Raw genomic sequence first — 16,701 nt, 5'->3', positions numbered from 1 at the left:
GATATTCTAGGGGGGCCACGGGAGAAAATCAGAAGAAAGGTGATCCACGACAGGTGGTGAAGGGAGTCATAGAAAGCTGTGAAGAGAAAAGCTTTAAAAGGGAAACATGAAAAATATTACTACTTTCAGAATCAAACAGATCCGTCAATAGAACCAGGGCCATCTTAACCCTTGGGTCTATGTGGGCATGACCCGGATCTTCATGTCTATAATGGAGGCAAGGGACTGCACTACATGGGATCTGGTACTATGATTTTTTCATATGTAAGCTGTTGTTTCCAGTTTTATCGATTTATCGTGCATGTTCGTTGGATCGTCCCGTATTTTACACAGACCGTTTTTTACCATATAATTTGACTCCTGGGAGGGATGATAATACACCATTTGAATCCGTGCCTAGCCAGGATTCCAGATATTGATCTGATTTATTCAAATTTCATTCATAATAAAAAAAAAATAAAAGTATCTAAATCTTGGATGAGGGTAGAGGGGGCCCTGGCCTATACGGGGGGCCACAAGAAAAAATGTTATCCATAGAGGTCCCTGAGCTGAAAAAGGTTAAGAAACACTGATTTAGATAATCATTATTCCTCAGGGAACTCTTAATATTGTTACGATCTATAGACGATAGATGGCGCAAGTCTCTATCGCAATCTTCTGTTGGCAACGAGAGTTGATAACGGTTTCGGTTTATCGGAAAAAGATGTGGTTGGTGGGAACATTCTGGAAGGTCCCGCCCCTCCAGACAATGGTTCCGAACCTCCGTACGGTGACGCCGCCAACTTGGCAACTCTAAAGTTGAATTTTGTAGGATGTTCATTTTCTCGAAGCTTCGACAGACCTATATAGAGACCTTCGAATAGAGGGAGAATGAGAATAAGGGATGCCGGATATTATGCCAGATTCCAGAATAGGCTGGATGAAAAGTCAGTTGTGATTTAACTTTGCGAGAAAGTTGTTAGCTCTCTGAAAAGCTTGTAAATACGTGTAATTTGCTGTTCTGTAAAGAAATCTGTGTTTGTCCGTCGAACCGCTTCTTGTTTTGCAATCTCGACGTCTTGTGAAAAATTATCCGAAACAATATTGTAGCAAATTTCCATGGATATACATTGAACAGCCAACCCATTTCTAACTGGACGATTACGAATTATTTCTGAGTCGAATTCATCAAGAAATTCAATGAGGCTGATTGTTTCTTGATCTTTTCACTCTCTTCTCCCGTAAATTAAAACCGTCCCCGTCTGTGGTACCTTATCCCGCTTTAGGTAAATATTTGATCGAGGTTCAGTACTTTTACTAGATGATAGTGTATTCCCAAGAACTCGTTGAATTTTTGAAGATTGTTGGCTGATATTTCTATCCCCCATTTGGGAGTTGTTCGTGGGGATGGCATAGATATTGCCTCTTGTCACTTTTCTAGAGAGGACAGCTGTTTTTATTTCTTGACATGTTTTATTTTGGTAGCAATCGAGTGCATATATCCTCTGCTTATTTTCCTATGCCATTATGGAATTGGTTTCAAATTATTCGAAACTCATTAAAAATATATTTTTTCGTACAGTTATTGTTTTTCAAAAGAAGAATGGTGAAAAATTCATCTGGATTTCTTCGTTCCTGTGAAATTCCTCCTCCCTGTACCTTTCGCTTACTCTTTTTCTTCCTCTTGTGCACCTCTTGACATTGTTCTTGTATTGTTTGGTCTTCCTGTTCTACGATCAGCTCATCTACAATCTCAAATTGTTCCGATTCTTCTGACGCCGTTGCTTTTTCAGAAGCAAATTCTATTGGAGGCAGAATAGTTAGATTATCAATCTCGGTCTTCTCTTTATCATCCGTATTGTTTTCCTGGGTCTGTGAAGAAGAGGGATTTTTGAAACTCACCTTCTTCACCTTCTTCTTCCTCCTCTGCGGAAGGGGGGAGGAAGCCCGAGAATCTTAGTAGAATTTCCCTTCGTTATCTTTGCACCGTCCTCTACAACTGAAGGATTTTTCAATATAGTATTTCCTCCAATTACTTTTTTCTCTTGTGCTGTTTTGGACATTTTCTCATTTTCTCTACAACTTTCTTCTATCCAATCTTCCACGAGTTTGATTAATTTATCTGCTCTTTTGCGGGCGGCTCGAGGGATGTTGTGTCCAATCTTGTTCTCTACAATTGTAGAAGAATGTACAATGTCCGTGATACAGGTCATCATTTGCAGAATATTTGCGCATTTATCAAATCGTCCATATTCCTTGAATTGGATTTTTTTTGCGATCAGGCTGAAGTCGGAACGTCAAGTCTTCCGCTTCTCGGATTCTGTTTTCATAGTACTCCTTCAAATTGCTGTTTTCTTCAGTACAATATAGACCTTCTAGTCTCTCCAATAGTTTATTAGTCGCTAAATCTCTAAAAGATGCCTTATAGTGTCCACAAACTGGTTCGATACACTTCTTGACGTCCGAGTGTGTAGTATTTTGTGGATTACTATCCAAGAGATTAAGGTATTCCGTAATAAAATTTAATTGATTTGTTTCGGTACTGTTTTCATCTTGAGGATTGTTGGGTGTATTCTTATCCCTGATATTCCGAACATTAAGTTTTTTCCCTTCTTAGTTGAAGATAAGCTTTGATGTTTTGGTTTTGTTTTCTTGAAACTTTTTCTTCTCGTATTGACCTCGTCCCTCAAAGCAGCATCGTCCTCTTGTAAGGAATCGCTTGAGTCAGGGCTCCTGAAGTATAGAGATTTTTGGTTAACTTCTTTTTCCATGTGTGGTATATGAGGTGTTCTCATATACTCAAGATCGTCCTCAGTTTTATTATCTTGACTCGTATGTCCTGATGCATCCTGTTTTTGTTGGTCATTTGCGGTTTCATTAGGCTTTTTGATGATCTTCTCTACTGGGTCCTTTGTACGCTGTTATGTGTTGACCTCGTCTGCTTCAAGAGATTCATCCAGGACATGATTGATACGGTTTGTGGAAATGAACGTGTCTTCAGAATTTACATTTTGAAGTGTATCTGTTGAAATATGGTAGCTTTCCTCAATAGTCTCCGTTCTAAGACTATGATTCGGCCTATCTTGATTTATTAAAAACCTCTTTCTTAATCGGGTGTTTTTTATGCGTCTTTTCCGGGTTGAACAATCAGTTTGTCTTTTCTTCTTGTTTTTTGCCTTGTCTTCTGTCTGTTTTATCTGTTTAAAATTCTTTTTTAACTCTTACACCTTTCTTTTTAGCACTGTTAATATGAATCCCATCCTAGAGGGCTGGAGATTTCATCATCCCGAGGGCTCCAGTTGTGAATCCCAGTTGAAACTCCAAGGCTTCTTTCTTTCTGTCTCCAATGTTATTTATATCCGATACTTTTTTCCAGATTTTTTACTGGGAATGGGATGAATATCCTACTTTTTCTTGCTCTTTTCTTTCTGTAAAGGTTGATCCTTTATCATACTAGTATCCGAGATGTCTAGCTTCGTTGTTGATCCCGTACATTTGCAGTAATCAGGTCTCTCAATATTGGCATCCTTGAATAGCCTCTTATAAAGCCACATTAAATCCTTATCAAGGCGCCTTACCTTGGACCTTGCACTTTATTCTTTAAGTGCTCCTTACGTCACGCCCATCGTCGCATGCGCTTTAAGCATTCCTTCCTGATCCCTACTGGCTTCGGATTATTGTTTGTTGTTATATTGCGTCTCTGGGCGAAATCGATATCTCAGAATTCTTTTAGCCTCGAAAATACCTCGTTATTTCTGAAAATTGGCGAAAATGGCCGTGGAAGTGAGCGTTGAATACTGGTAATGTATTTAATTAGCTCATTAACCATAAAATGTGAATAGTTGTGTAACTATTATTAGTTCTTTCATTTCCAAGTTGAACGAGGAAGTGGGTGAGCAAATTAACAGCTTCATCCTAATGATATAAATAATGTGTTTTATAGTACAACCGAACCTTTAAAAAAGTGATCAGGTATACCACTTTGTGCCTGCTGTGTTTCTACCTGCGCGATATAACGAGGGGGTTACCGTGTAAATAAATATGAATTTCGAGTCGAATGCTTCAATGTCAGTAAAATGTAATTCTCATCTCTGGAAAAGGGAAACGCATTTCTGGGCTCCGTAGGCTTAATGGCATTTGTGTGATCGATAAATTGGTAAATTCCCAATGTAGGGTATACTGTTTTCTTGGCAACTATTTTTTTATCATCCGCTAGGGTTACCAGAGGAACGGTAGAAACACCCATTAATCGGAGAGGGTGGTGTTGGCGCAATTTTTAGGCTTAGTCGAAAACTTGGCGGCACAAAGGATCACCATAGTGTAGCAAACTACAACCAATAGTGTAAAAATTTGTTATTTTACCGACTGTTGATACATCCCTTGGGGACGCCTTCAAGACTGTAAGAGACGTAGGGCGGGATGCAGGTCTTATCGGACCATAATACATTGGGAAAGAGATTTTTCTGGTTGTTATGCCTATACAAAAAAGGCAGAGGATACGTATATGAAACCGGATGTTTATTCAATGCACATTGAAGGCTTGCAGTGCCATCACGCTCCTTGCAGAATATTTTGCAGTCAGTGACACCGGTCGTTTATTCAATGTAAAGCAAATTTAAGTAGTCGTTTGCCCAGTTTATGTACACGAAGTTCCACAGAGAGAATATGGACGAGGTGGTTTAGTAGTAGTTTATGTACACGAGATTGCCTTACCTTTTCAAAATAAATAAAACAAATAGTTATCGCATCCATATTATAATTAGCATGATGCGATTTTGCTTTTATTTTGTCGTGGCTGTTCACGCGGCCAGCCGGGGTGCAACATTCGCTCACTGATCCACCACCCTTCACCCCGGCATAAAAGTCATTGAAAAGGAATCAATTGTCACAGTGGCTCGCGTCTCCAGCCTCCCCCATAACCTGTAACAGGGCCTCTAGGCTGTGACCTTTGGCTGGCTATAGTAAATTTATTGCATGAGGAAAACAAAAAAAGTGATGTGAATTGTTATGGGCTTGGCTAGAGCCTGGTCAACCCCCGCCTTTGTGAAATCTTAATTTAATTCATCAATTCTTGAATATCCACTTTGTACTAATGGGCATCTGCTCTTACATCAGAAGTGATGCCACTTGTTCCGCTATACCCCGAATAAACGTTCGGCTCCGTGTACGTATCCACAGCAATACAAAAACCTTATGAATAAAACTGTTGTCTCGTCTGGGATTCGAACCCGGGTTCTGTTGAATATCGGTCAAGTGTGTTACTTGTCATGGCCTCCAAATTCAGTCTGGGCCGAACAAGGAAATAATTTTGCGACCAGTTTTAAGATGAACCAGAGAAGTTCCATTTCTTTCTACATGAACTAGTGGTTTCATGTAAAAAATTTCCATCTCGGTTTGCTTTGGATATGGTCATCAATCCTTTATTATCAGCCGGGGGGGGGGGGGGGGTCTTGTTTTTGCGAAAATTTCATTTTTTGCCAAAAAGTAGTAATTTTGTGGGAAGCAAAATAATCTAATGGATTTATCACAAAAGAAATGCCAAATTTATGGTTTCATGAATTTGTATTTTGTGAAGGGTTCTTCAAATTGAGAATTTTCTAAAGGGTCTGGAAAACGGACCCAAATATTGGTTGAAGAGACCCTTGAGTCCCGATATGATCAGTGCCGTCTTAAGGCATGGCCCGGGGGCCCCATGATGCTCTTAAGACGGCCCTGGATATGATCATATTATAGGATGTGCTACTAAGACTGCTATTTTAGATTTAGTTCCCACTAGTTCCGAGGATCTTGTTGAACATGTTTCGGTGGAGGACGAGTTTTCTTTCAGTGATCATCGTGTCCTTAGTTATTTCTGTAACGTTACTTGGAGTAAGGTTGATAACGAAAGTCTGGTTCCTCGTTTTCGGAGAACTAATTTTTATACTGAGAAATTGAATTTTTGGATGTTATGCCGAAAACTGATATTTGGAAAGAAACGTGATTTGTCTCCTCCGGGAATCGAACTAGACTCCCACTTACATACCGGGCAAGGGCGCTAACCAATACACCAAGACGCACATCCATTTTTCTTTCCAAATATCAGTTTCGGTATAACTTCCAGAAAATTCAATTTCTCAGTATATTTCGGGCCGAAAAAGTACAGTCTCTTAAAACTAACTTTGTTTTGAGAGAACAGTTGGCGGAAGTTTCCAAAGACCGGTTAGAATCAGTAGGGGTGATAAGTCAGTGGGAAGAATTTAGTACGAAGCTGTCCTCTGTTTTGCACGACGTCATACCCTTTGTTCGAAAAAAGCGTGTTTGTACATCGCACACTCTATGGTTCACGGATAGCGTGCGTAACCTTTATCTTGAAAAGAAAAGAGCATTCAGAGAGTATATAAGTGGACGAGGTGACCTGTCATTGTTTACTATTAAAAGAAGAGCGTTGAAGAAAGCGATAAGTGATAATGAAAAGGAAAATTAATCTAGGTTGGCAGATAACGACCCAAAATCGTTTTTAGATACGCCAATAATGGATGTAAGGGGACAGATGGCCCCCTCTCGACAGGAGGGTCTAGGGTAGAGAGCAATGTAGGTTAGGTATGCGTAATTGCTTTTAATGACTTTTTCGCGTCGGTTTTTAATACAGAATACGATATTCAATGTACGGGTGTTGCATGGGGTAATAAAACCCTCAACGATATTCAAGTAGAAGACGTGGAGGTCCTAAATCTTCTAAGAAATGTATGTGCAAGCAAAGCACCTGGACCAGATGATATCTATCCCAGGGTTCTCAGGGAAGGTGCTAATGAATTGTTGGGGCCAGTCGCACAGATATACAGGAGTAGTGTTGCTGAGGGTATCGTCCCGAGAGATTGGAAACTGGCTAACGTTGTTCCGATATTTAAGAAGGGTAGTAGAGAAGCGGTGTCAAATTATCGTCCAGTGAGTTTGACGAGTTCCCTCTCAAAAATTTTGGAAATTATCATCGAAAGGCGGTTTGTGAAGTGGATAGACGAGAATAATGTATTGCCGGATAATCAGCATGGGTTCAGGAAGGGGAAATCATGTGTAACTAACCTCCTTTGCTTCTATGATCACGTGATTAAGGCTTTGGGTAAGGGCAAAAATGTACCTGTAAATGTTGTTTACCTTGATTTCCAACAGGCATCCGATCGGGTTCAGCATGGTAATCTCTTGAGGCGTTTCCACGAGATTGGGGAGAGGGAGCGGAACAAGTTGCTGAATTGGATATAATCGTAGTTAAGAGATAGGTCGCAATGAGTTATGGTGAACGGGGAATTCTTTAATAGGATAGGCGTCACAAGTGGAGTCCCTAGGAAGTGTCCTTGGCCCCACAGTTTTTTCACTCTTTATCTATAAACTCGATCAGGGTATGGATGGGATTGTTGGGAAATTCGCAGATGACGTCAAGCTAATGGGGGTAGTCGGGAATCGAAGCGATAGGGAGTTGCTCCAGACAAACTTATACAGAATTGGAGCATAGGCAAACGAATGGAGCATGAAGATTACTGTTGACAAGTGTATGGTCACTCATTTTGGTTCGAACAACGAACGTTTCTCTTACGAATTGAATGGTGTCACTATCCCGGATGCAATTAGAGTGACTGATTTGAGAATTCTCATTGACCAGCGGCTGAGGTTTCTGAACATTGCTCAGCGGTGGTTAAAAAATCGAATAGAATGTTCGGATGTTCGGTTTTATTTTTAGAAAGGTATCTTCGCATCCCCTTGAAGTCGTTCTTCCGCTTTTCGTCCTGGACTGGAGTATGTTGTAAGGTTTTGGAGACCATACTTACGGAGGGACATAGACTTGGTTAAAGGGGTGCAGAGAAGAGCTGCGCGTGTACTTATTGGCACACGGGGCTTGAGTTATGCAAACACCAAACATGGCTCCCGCTCTGTCCCTTGTGGGATATAAGCAGGTCACCTTACGGCTGAGAATAGAGACTTCTTTTTTGAATATGTTCACATTTTGGATGAACGCAGGTGTCGGGCAGACATGATCGAAGTGTTTAAAATTTTCATGGACCATGAATTATTAGTACAACTTAAATCGACTGCTTTTACAAGGGGACACCGGTACCGATTGGTAAGGGTCTAAGGGACAATTTTAGGTTATGGTGTCGCAGGGAGTTTTTCCTCTAATAGGGTTGTTAATAAATGGAATAGCTTACGCCCGGAGGTAGTAAATTGTAACACAATTGACACGTTTAAAAAGAAATACGATAAACATGTTGGGGTAGATCGAGAAGCTATCCATTCTTAGAATAAGACAACCATAAGTATTCTTTATGGGCGTTGTATAATATTTTATCATGTGTAAATATATATTGTTTATAATTTTTGTGATTGTGTGTGTGTATTTTGAATTGGGTTGCTGTACTTTAGTAATATATGACATCCATACTTATCATGGGCATCTTTTTCTCAGCCACCTCGTTGGAAATTTTGCCTGTTGTGGCCTTCTGTTTGTATTAACCATTTGAAGGGGAGACACATTTTTCCAAAACCCATAGGAAAAAATGTAAACAGGTGATTCCACTATCAATCCCCCCCCCCCCCCCAAGAAGAATTATTATATTGATTTGATATATTTACTCTAACCAGGAAGTTGTTATTAAGAAAATTCTCTCGTGACATCTTAATGTTACTCCCTTCCCCCAAGGGGGCTGGTGACCAACACTTTACGAACCACTGTATCAAGGTAATAGAGGTGAAGAAAGGAACAGATATGCCGTGTCTATCGACCATATGGATAGAAGCTGTCCATATTTGGAATAAGACACCCCTAAGTATTCTTTATATGCATTGTATAATATTTTATCTTGTATGTATGTATGTATATATATATATATATATATATATACTGTTTTTAGTTTTTGTGTAATTGCCTTTTTATTAGGGGTGTTGTAATTTTGAAGTATATGGCATCCATATTTGTTATGGGCCACTTTTTCTCAGCCTCCTTGGGCATTTTGTCTGTTGGGGTGTTGTATTTGTATATGCAGTGTCAATCCTTGCCGCTCCCCCTTTTCTAATCTGAGAACAATATTTCCATTTGTTGATACCATGAACAGAAGTTGCCAATCATTTATATTTTACTTGTAATTTGTAATGTTCTGAAATATGTTTGCTTATTTCGATTCCGTGAACGTAATATAATGTTTCTCTTTCAACTTTCGTTTTTAGCGACAAGTGAGATTATGCCCCTCTCTACAAGGAGCTGCAGAGATTGATAATCAATGCTGTTCCTGATGCTGTAGTGAGGGGCTCTGTTGGAAGGCTAGGTAAGTTCGTTCATTTAATGTCCAATCATTTTTTTAACTATATCTACCATGCTCCCGCCCTCACGAGGACAAGGGACAAGGCTGTAGCCATTGTTATCTATTTTTTTTTTCACATAAGTTCACTATAGTGGGGTTTCAGTGGCTGTCAAAGATCCCAGCCTGAGGGGCCCTTCCCAATTTCAAGACGCAAATGGGTACCAATCTCCTGTTAATAAGTCTTGCCACAGAGAGCAACAGGTTAAAATTAAGGCACAATTGTTTAGTCATTACGCTTAACTCATAGTTCGAAAAATGGGTGACTGATGGCAGCACTGTAACAAGCATTACGAAGAAACAAACTTCACTTTAGGTTCACAACACGTACATTCCACCATGTACCAATCCGTTAGAATATCCGAAGAAAAATATGGACGAGGGGTGTGTGTGTGTGGTTTAGTAGTAGTAGTGATCTTAGGTTTTCTGAGTACTGTTCAGCTGTGGTCAAAAAAGCTTACAAAAAGCTTACAGTTTCATTCTCAAAAATATTTCTTCGAATTCCCTTAAAGTCATTCTTCCGCTTTTCTGAGGCTTAGTTCATTCTGGACTGGAGTATGCTTTAAGGCAAAGGCTCTCATACTTTTTCATCTGTTGCCCTAATCAATGCTTATTCGTGATATTTAATTTTAGGCTATTTTCTTTAATTCATTGAATATCCACATGGACAACCATCGCTGAAATAAAAGACAGATAAAATTAACGTTATCACAAGGAGGATAGAAGAAAGATTTCGTAACAGAAGGAGTTCAGATAAAAATGTCCTCTTTCCTGGTTTTTATTCTGAAACAGGCCCGTTGGAGAGTTTTAGAAAGTACGCTAGAAATGGTGTGTGTTACATGTATATATACACATACATACATGTATGGTTCCGGACAATTTCCACAAGACTTCGAGATTGCAAAACAAGAAAAGGTTCGACGGACAAACACAGATTTATTTACTGAACAGCAATTTGCATGTATATTTAGTCACGAGACGTGGCCTTCGCATCGTAGCGGTTCTTCATCTTTTCGGAGCCGATGTTGATCCTGTCTCTGGCGATTCGATGCATGTCCCGTGACTGTCTGCAGCGTTAACGATGGTGGTACGTAGAGAAGTCGTTGCGGGAATTTCCGAGCCAGGCCTGTGCTGACGATGCTCACGTTGGCTCCGGTGTCGATGACAATCCTACACGGCAGTCCATTAATCTCGCCTCTTACGTGGAATCCGTGGTCTCCTCCGTGCAGCTGTGAGACATGATACATGGCGCATCTTCCGTACCGGTAGCTGCGACTGAGCATGCGCTCCACAGGTGGCTTTTTTCCTGGCGTTTCCAGCTTCCCAACGACTTGTCTCTCTGGGTCCCACGATCGTTCTTGGCACTCTTCAGGAGATCTTTCAGCTGTCTGATGACGTCTGCCCTAGCGTCCTCCGCAACAGAGCCTCGGACCACTCGTCGCACTTTCCTCAAAGATTGACGGGCTGCCTCGTATTTCATGGCGTAGACAAGATAGACAAGAGCACTTCTCACGTCCTTGTATTAGCCCAGACTCAGCGCCTACTGGATGTCGGGGTCCATGACAGAATCGACGAAGGCTTGTAGGGTCAATCCATCCCCGATGTCCGGCGGACAGTCGGGATATGCCAACTGCGAGAGCCCCTCGATATCCATGGCCAATTCTTGCAATGTTTCGTCAGCCTTCTGTTGCCTGGTCTTGAGCTGAAGTCGGTGGAAGTCCTTGAGGTACTTTTCTCCGAACCTTGTTCTTTGGGGAGAATTGCTGCAGGCGTCTCTTCATAATGGGCCACAGATTGGGTTCAAATCGGGTGTATTTGCAGGCCAGGGAAACACTTTAGCTTTATTTTCTTTAAGCTAATTCTTTGTCGTCTTTAAAGTATGACTAGCTGCAGAGAGAGAGAGAGAGAGAGAGAATCTTGTTGGAAAGTGAAATCATCTTCAAATAGGTCTTCGGATGATGATAGCATGAAATGGTGTAAGTCTTCCTGGTATACATTAGAATTGCAGTTATATTCAAAAGTAGCTATAATACCCGGCGCTGCCCGGGTTTTCTTCAATGAGGCTTTTTTGGATCACGTGATATCTCCCTCTATTTTTCTTGAGGGACATACAAACCGTGTCCAAGTTAACCAATATGGCGACCTGCGCGATTCATGAAATAAACAAATATAGATTTACACAGAAACGTAGAAATGAATATATATTTTTCTTTTTTTAAGGGGCGCTAGGTATTTCGATCCCCCCCCCCCCGAACTTCAAGTTATCCATCTGTCTGTTCCAGCTTCCAAAAATCCTTAGTCAAAGCTGTGGAATTTTTTCGATGCACTTTTCACGGGCTCATAACTAATTTTAAAATAGCCCAACCCACATGAATTTATGCAAATAAATATCAAAAGAGACAATATGGAGACATTAATTTTCATACTTGAGAAGATATAAATGAAATCAATGATATTGCTCGAATATCCAACTCAAAAGTATAGGTCCGGCTAATTACTTCATATTTAATCTCCTGGGCTTCGTATATCTCTAAGCGAACTGAATATTTCAAAAATCGAGAATTCAATACAATTTTTAAAATTATTGATGGGGCGGAAAATCCCACTAATTTTCGCATTTCTACAGTAAAATCGACAATTTTAGCACTGATTTCTATGAGGATCACCCTTTTCCTAACTCTCAAAGCGATGCTGATGATGATTATGACGTCTATTCAAAAAGCCTCATTACATATACTAACAGGATTAAAGAAGTGACAGACCATTGTAAAGGCATATACACGTCTTAAACGCATTGCTAGGGAACCACGGTAACCAAAGTAAATGTTCGGAAAGTGATTGTTGAGGCCCAAAAACCATTGTTACCGGACAGTTTTTTGCCCATTTGGGGCATTTGCCCTGGGCTGACGAAATTTTAAAGTAGCCTATCGTTCAAGTCGGGTCCCATTTGGTATATATGCAAAATTTGGCGACGATCGATCTAAAATTGTAGATTTGTATAGAGAACATACACACACACAGACAGACAGAAAATTAATTTTATATATATAGAAGATGTAAAGCTTCCTTGGTCCACCAGCGCTCATACAGCCCCCACACCATAACAATGGTAATACAAACATCGTTTAGTGAATGTTTCGGTTTGCAGCGCCAAACTCGGATGCCTTGATGACCTTGGGACGCACAAAACATTGACTCGTCACTAAAATGTACGTTTTTCTAGTCTAGTTGACCCCATGCAAGCATATTTTTACACCATTGAACTATTAGTTTTATGCTTGGGAGTGAGAAGTAGCTTTTATTTAGGCGAACTAATAGGCGATTTAAATCCAAATTTATGCGTTCGTCTGAGGATGATGCAGTCGCTCCTATTTCTTTTCACTTTCTGTGAATAAATCGCAAACTTCTGATGCGGTTTTTCTGCACGATTTTCTTCAAGTCTAATCTTTTTGAAAGAAAAGTCACTGGCTTGCGACCACTATTACCACGATTATTTTGAAAACTACTTTTGCTTAAAAAATTCTACTTATACTTGCTTGAGAACATCTTGCTTTTCGGGAAATTTCCTGTTGAGTTAGGCCTTCTTCCCGTAGCTTCACTGTAAGTTTGGTAAAAATCGGAATGTCTTTCTCTCTGCCCATTTTCAAAGTATAACTAACGTTCTAACTAAAATCTGCATGCTAGCAGGTATTTATAGTAGTAGCATATGCGCAACAGAAAATTTTATGCTAATTTTGCCCTCAGCGTCAACCAATAAGAAATGTTCACAAATATTATATTATCTGGCCTCTCCAGATTATTCTAATTTTGTGAATGATTGCATTTCTTTAAATATCCTATATTTATTTTGAATAAAGGTGTGAATAATATGATATATTTCCAAGTCTTCAGAGACAGATATTTTTTTAATTCATTTACACTGTTTATTTTTCAAGATATCATTTATTTTAAAACATCAAACAGATTTTTCACTATATTCTAATTTTTTCAATTGGAGTTCTAGGAGGCCTCCCTCAAGTACCCGAATGTGAAAAACGAGACACATCCCACCTCGCAACTGCTTACGGGGATATCGAAGTATCCGCAAGGATGGTTCTGTACTCCCCCCTCCCCTTTTTTTTTAGTTTCTAGTTCATAAGCTATTAATCGTCTAAATATAGTTGGTGAAGAAATCGATTCTTCACCTCAGTACCGTACCTTTATATGAGCAAACGAAAGGGTGGCTTGAGAAAAAATCTCTGCACCTGTTTAAGATATTTTTCCACTCCTTTAGAAAAATCTCTATCCATACGGACCTATTTCTGGCACCCCGCGAGAAAATATCCGTTGGAACATATTTTTGGCACTCCCCTCCCCCATCCCCTGAAATCAGGTTTTATTGGTTGAAAACTTTTTTTTTTTTTGCTTTTTCAACTCAGATCTCGTGCCCCCACTGCCTAGAGTAATATTTATTCTCAATTAAAAATATCAGTTTTATTTATAATTGTGATGAATTTCAAGAAAATAGATATTCGACTGCCGAATCATTATTCGACCCATCTCTAATCTTGATGCATATTGCTGAACACTGCCAGGGGGGGTGACAAAACTGATATTGCAGTAAACTTGATTACATGACTCCATACCTATAACAGTCTGTTCTGACGTTTCGGATGGGACCTCACGCCCTGATTATATGATAAAACCTGGATTGTCTGAGGTTGTTTCCAGTCAATTAAATGTCAAAGATCCAAAATTTCAGTTAATTTTGTTATGCAAAAATTTCAATTTTAGTTTGTATTGATTCCACTCTAATTTTATTGGTTTTTTACCAGGTTCTTTTGAAGTCACAATCAATGATGTAGAAGTTTTCTCAAGGCTACAGACGGAATCCTTCCCTGACTTCAATGAGGTGAGTTGTTAAATGATGTCATAACTAAAAGTTCCTGTCGAATCAAAGTTATATTATTTGGTGGTAATCTCTGTAATCTTTGGTCCGATTTTCTGCTGAATTATCAAGAGAATAGTGTGTTGGTTTCTCGTACACTCAAATGTTGAAACTCAACAAATTCTAGGGAATGGGGAAAAATCGGCAACCACAATTCACCAATGTAAAAATCACCACTGGGAAAAATTACAAACAACTTGGCGTGAGTGATTGAGGGAGCGAAGAGTGTGAGTGACCAAATGAGTTGGTGAATAAGCTTGCCAGTGAATGAGAGACTATACGAGTGAACGCTAGGTAACCATATGAATGACCGGTTGAGTGAGCAGTTGAGCAAGACAGTGACTGTACGAGTGGGTGAGTGGCAGTACTAATGTGACCCATACCTACTTCAAAATATGGAACACAGGTGTGAGCACCAGCATGAGCAAGAGACTGACAAGAAACTGAGAGAACCCTAACAACATAAATAAATTAGGGCCATGCATATACATACACCCCCCCCCCCCTTTTGTTCTGACATGTGCCTATTAGTTAATGATTCTTCAAAGGAATGTATGTGAGGTGCATGTACGGTTACTTAACACCTGTTTTTGACGGGAGGAAGGGTGGGGGAATCGTTATAGCGAGCGTCGACTGTATTAATGACCAATTGAGTGGGGGAGTTAATGAGTGAGTGACTGGCTCACCTGTTCACACTCACTCACCATATCACTTCATTGATAAATTGTTTTTCTGTGAATTTTCCTAGCTATGAATTATCATTTCAGTCAATTGTATGATGATGAATTTTCCTCCCGTAAATTGATGGCAATGAATTTACTTCAAACGGCCAAGTTGCCATGGCAATTTTGAAAAATCAGCTTTGGCACAGAAGATTTTCTACGTATGATGACTACATTGAAGACGATGAACGCAAAGTTTTTGAACTAAAAGAGAGATTTTGAGACACAGGTGCATTCACGGGACTGGGGGCAAGACTAGAACTTGAGAAAATTGGCAAAATTAGCATTATAGTTCACAGGTATTCAAACCATAAATCTGCCTGTGGTCAATAAGGAACAAAAAATTTGATGTGTAAGAATGAGGTTGCTTGCTATTGGTTGAAGCTCATATCATCGAGCTCTGGAGACAAGTACCGCACTGAAAAATCAATGAAGATTCAAAATGAATAAAAACCTCAAATAATTTGAGGTTTCCCGTTGGGGACAAAAAGTTTGTGCACCACGAGATTAATTTATTGTTTCTAAAACAGACAACTAACTGGTTTGAAGCAGTGTTTCTCAAATGGGCCACGAGGTATTTGCCCTTTTGTTTTTTCGCCTATTTATTTTGCATTTGTCGTTTGTTTGACCAGGCATTCCACTTACAAAAATAACCAGGCCGCAGGCTTCGAAAGGTTGAGAACCACTGGTTTAGAGTCATGGTTACTCCATGATACTAGTAGTTTATCATATCCTGATGTTTTTTAAAAATGAATTCATGTTTATTGAAGTGTTTCATTGTGTCGGTTTTTCACCAGGTTGCCAATTTGGTGAGGATGGTGAATATGGGTGGTGAAGTCAAACCTATAACGAAAACTCAACAATAATATTGAAATGAGTCTGCTTTTCTACTCCTGTCGGGTCGTAGATGTCGCCGAACAGCAAATGAAGAAAAGGAGATAAAACCAGTCACTGGAACTCAGTCTAGCTGTGTGATCTCTTGAACAGAAGCAGTATTCTTTTTTTTTTTCGGCTTCTCTCTGAACTCTGATCAACATTCAAAGGTTTTATTATGAAAGTTCTTCGGCAAAACATATTCTGCTGGGAACTGGATGCACCGACCTTCTGGATGTGTGGTTGTAGATTCAGCACAAAAAATGTCACTTGTTACCTTAAAGTATTAAATAAATTATTTGGAATTTTTTATTATTTTGTTTACGATGCATGCATTTTCTTGTAAATTCAATGTAGGAGATAGTGTGCATACTAGAAGGATATGGTAAGCCAGGGGCGTAGCCAGAAATTTCGTTCGGGGGGGGGGGACCAAAGTGACAGAACAATGGATTTGGCCATCTTTTTCCCTTTTTTGGGTCATTTTCTCACATTTCGGGGGGGGGGGACCAGGCTTTCAAGTCCCCCCCCCTCGCTACGCCCTTGTGGTAATCGATGCAACATCAATATGGACTGATCATGATGTACTGATATTGCAGAGCTACCGCTCAAAAAATTAGAAAAAGTAAGACAGGGTACTTCCCTAAGACAACATAATCACATAGCCTAATGAATGAAAACAACCCGAATTTATTCTTTTATTTTAAAAATTTTAGTATCCTATAAGATTGGCTCTCGAGCCAAAGCAAAATGACAGAAATGGTGTGTCAACAACAAAAGTTTTTTGGGCTAAAACAGTTTTGCAGCAATCATTATCTCTTCTCATAATATACAGATGATTCCCGTTTTAACGAAAATACAGTAAAACCTCGATAAGTCG

The 16,701-nt window shown here is 39.7% G+C and overlaps 1 long non-coding RNA gene across 1 annotated transcript; it reads left to right on the top strand.

The window, feature by feature from the left end:
- Window positions 1-3,631: 3,631 nt before the first annotated feature.
- Window positions 3,632-16,136, top strand: LOC149071114 (uncharacterized). The gene is made up of 4 exons (XR_016194692.1): window positions 3,632-3,779; window positions 9,172-9,269; window positions 14,117-14,193; window positions 15,749-16,136. It is a non-coding gene; the product is annotated as an uncharacterized LOC149071114 (long non-coding RNA).
- The last annotated feature ends 565 nt before the right edge of the window (window positions 16,137-16,701 follow it).

Source organism: Pholcus phalangioides, unplaced genomic scaffold (genome assembly GCF_987345545.1).
Source record: "Pholcus phalangioides strain wild (caught in Gottingen) unplaced genomic scaffold, Ppha-v1.0 ptg000019l_1, whole genome shotgun sequence".
Lineage (NCBI taxonomy): Eukaryota > Metazoa > Arthropoda > Arachnida > Araneae > Pholcidae > Pholcus > Pholcus phalangioides.
The sequence above is the reverse complement of the archived record's forward strand: the minus strand, read 5'-3'. Positions and strand labels throughout refer to the sequence as shown.